We start from the raw sequence: 3,235 nt of genomic DNA on the forward strand, positions 1-3,235 counted from the left end.
ACTCTTAGCGACCCCATGGACTTCGGCCCACCAGGCTCCTCCATCCATGGGATTTTCCAGGCAAGAGTGCTGGAGTGGGGTGCCATTGCCTTCTCCAAAGTTTAAAAAATTTGTTCAAAGTAAATGGTAAAGTGTATTTTGAGACAGGGCAGTCTAATTCCCAATCAAAGTTGAACTCATATCCATTAGACTATAATACATTGATTAAAAATTATCTTACAGTAGATCTAAAAAGAATTCCTTAAAAACTCAACACTGTTTTAAAGAGTGATGTTCTTGGAATGATGTAAAGCGTGTAGAAGTTACTTCATCCCTAAGGTATCTGTCAGTTCCTTCCTGTTGTTGCTAGTAATCGACTGTTATCATGACCTGCCGAGGGGAAGCAGAGTTTGCTCTGGCCACAGTGACCTTCTCCTCCACCACTTCCATCCTGTGGGCGACTGCGGTCCTGTTGAGATGCTGGCGCTCTCCAGCCTCCAAATCTCTCTGTCCCAGTAAAAGCAAGCCAGAGGAGGCATAAGCGTCTCTACACAGAAAAATGAAATGGATCATATCTCTGTTTGTCCACGTTCCCCAAAACTCCAACATAGGACTTATTGTGCTCACATAGATGAAGGTGTTTCTCTTTCTGATGTTAGAGATTTAGGTCTCTGGCAGGCAACTCAACCCCAAGAATGGCATTAAGACTCAGATTACCCTAAATATCCATTCACCACTTGCATTTTTTTTTAGCTCTGTAACAACACATATACGGGTTTCTTTTGACAAAAGATAGACAATTAAATACTAATTACTACTAGAAACTTGAGAATAAACCCACAAATAAAATATTTAAAAATTTTCCGTTCATTATACCACAGCATTCCTTTAAAATTCTATGATTTTATGCCAGTATTTTTTGGTGGTGTTTTCATGTATATCATATTCACAAAATCACAGAATTATACAGCTGAAAGGTTCTCACACAATCTAGTCCTGTGCCTAAGATTCAGAGAGACTGAATAGCTACCACCTTATGATGGAAAGCCTTCCAGTTCCCATGTCCATGTTTTACCATTACAGCTCATTTTCTTGGAATTTTGATAACTTACAGATGTAAAGAGCAATGAGTTATCACAGAGTCTTAGACCACTTGAATTGTCAGATGGCAGTGTAGCAATTTTTTAAAACATAGTACTCTCTCTCATATCAATAACCTGTTATCCATCACATAACATCTAACAGTTAAATTTCCCAACTCTTGTAACTTCAATGAGTATTCTTTTAGGAGCCATCTCTGAGAACTTCTCAGTTTAGATCTGATGATAGTTTTGCACATATCTTGGTCTCATATCATGTATACTATCTCACCAAATTTTTATCTTACAGATAATGACCATATCTGCTGGTTTACATAAACCTCCCTGCAGTGCTTATTCCAGTTTTATTAAATCACTTTTTGAATAAATCACTTTTACTTGGACAAGCCATATCTCCCTAAGTCCTTTTGTTGGCTGTTTCTGAATTTAATCTGTGAAACATCTTTCCACTTTCCAAAGAAGATAGATTTCCAAAGAAGGCATCTATCACATTCCCCTATGTCTGAATGTATACCTTAGACTCGGATGGTTGCCTAAATACACACCTTAATAAGAAAGCCATAAATAGATTGCTTTGACCACTTGGGCAACTGCCTATTTCAACACGACTCAAATTCACTATTTCCACCGACTCTTTTGGGCAACAGGTTCCTTTCTCTGAGCTTCAGGAGGATGTTCCAGAGATTATAGAGTCCCTGCATCCAGGCAACTGACTTAAATTTGAGTTACAAAGCAATAACATGAAACACCAGCCACACCTAAAATAAGTTACTTCATTTTCCCAGCAGATCCAAATGCATGCTTAAATGAAACTGCAGCCCATATTTAAGACATGGCTCAGAAGATAAGATCTTCTTGTCTAGGATGTTTATTCACCTGCTTGCATTTCTGTCTGAAATCTAACCTCTAAGTTTGATTATTCTCGAGCAAAGTAATAGATCTGTGCTCATCACATATGCTGTTAGAATACACGATAGTAAAGGATGCAGTCACTTCTCTTAGCTACCCTTTGTCACTTGTCCTTTTCACTATAATAATCCAAAATAGCTTCTGATAGTGACATAGTAAAAGTGGAGATAAATGAGAACTATGATGAGAGTATGGGGTTCCTGGGGTATAGAATATGATGGAAGACAGAATAAATAAGAAATAAAAAATTATCAGACAATTCTCAGCTTGAAACTTTTCTTAGGATTAGCTGTGTTTCTCGGGGTTTCTGGAACATCTTGGAGCACAGTCAAGATGTAAGTGTTCCCTGCAGAACCTGAAACCTAACTATGGTCGTGTCCTTGGGTACACATTGTGGACAGCACACACTGTCCTCAGACAGGAAGATCCTGAATTCTCAGAAGTCATGCCAGGCCAAATCATGCCAGACTCTTGCCCTTTGTCAGGGCCCCAGTCCAAAGAAACCATAACATGTTTTTCCTCTAAAAATTTTTTTAAATAAATATGTGCTCTCTGAAGCCCAGTTAAGATACTGTGGGTTCTTACAGATTTCACACAGCTTATACATATGGCTCAAATGAACTGGACAAAAAGGCAATCTCACAATGAAAGGACTTTGTTCAGCCTGAGCAAAGTTGAGCAGCTTAATAACAGTGACTTGGTACATTATAAAGGTGAAAACTGCCAACTCATCACTATTGTGTTGTAGTTAGTTATGATAGAAAGAAGTAGATTCAAAGTATAGGAAGTATGTGAAATGCAAAGGAGAACGTTTCACTAGTGGTAGGGCCTGGCTGCAGCTCCCTTTTCTTGTTGTGGTTTGACAATATTTTTCAAAGGATGATACTGAGTAATTTGTAAAGGTAGTTCACTAACTTTTATTTTAATTATCATTAAGCTTCTAACTGCAAAGATAAGAATTGTTTTCTAGTATTTTGTAATAAAATAGCCTATTTTGTCCAGCTTCCCTGGTAGCTCAGCTGGTTAAAGAATCCACCTGCAATGTAGGTGACACCAGTTCAATTCCTTGGTCAGGAAGATTCCCTGGAGAAGGGATAGGCTACCTACTACAGTATTCTTGGGCATTTCTGGTGGCTCAGATGGTAAAGAATCCACCTGCAGTGTGGGAGACCTGGGTTCGCTCCCTGGGTTGGGAAGATTCCCTGGAGGAGGGCATGGCAACCCACTCCAGTCTTAATCCCATGGAC

Source organism: Bison bison, unplaced genomic scaffold (genome assembly GCF_000754665.1).
Source record: "Bison bison bison isolate TAMUID 2011002044 unplaced genomic scaffold, Bison_UMD1.0 scf7180017864389, whole genome shotgun sequence".
Taxonomy (NCBI): Eukaryota; Metazoa; Chordata; class Mammalia; order Artiodactyla; family Bovidae; genus Bison; species Bison bison.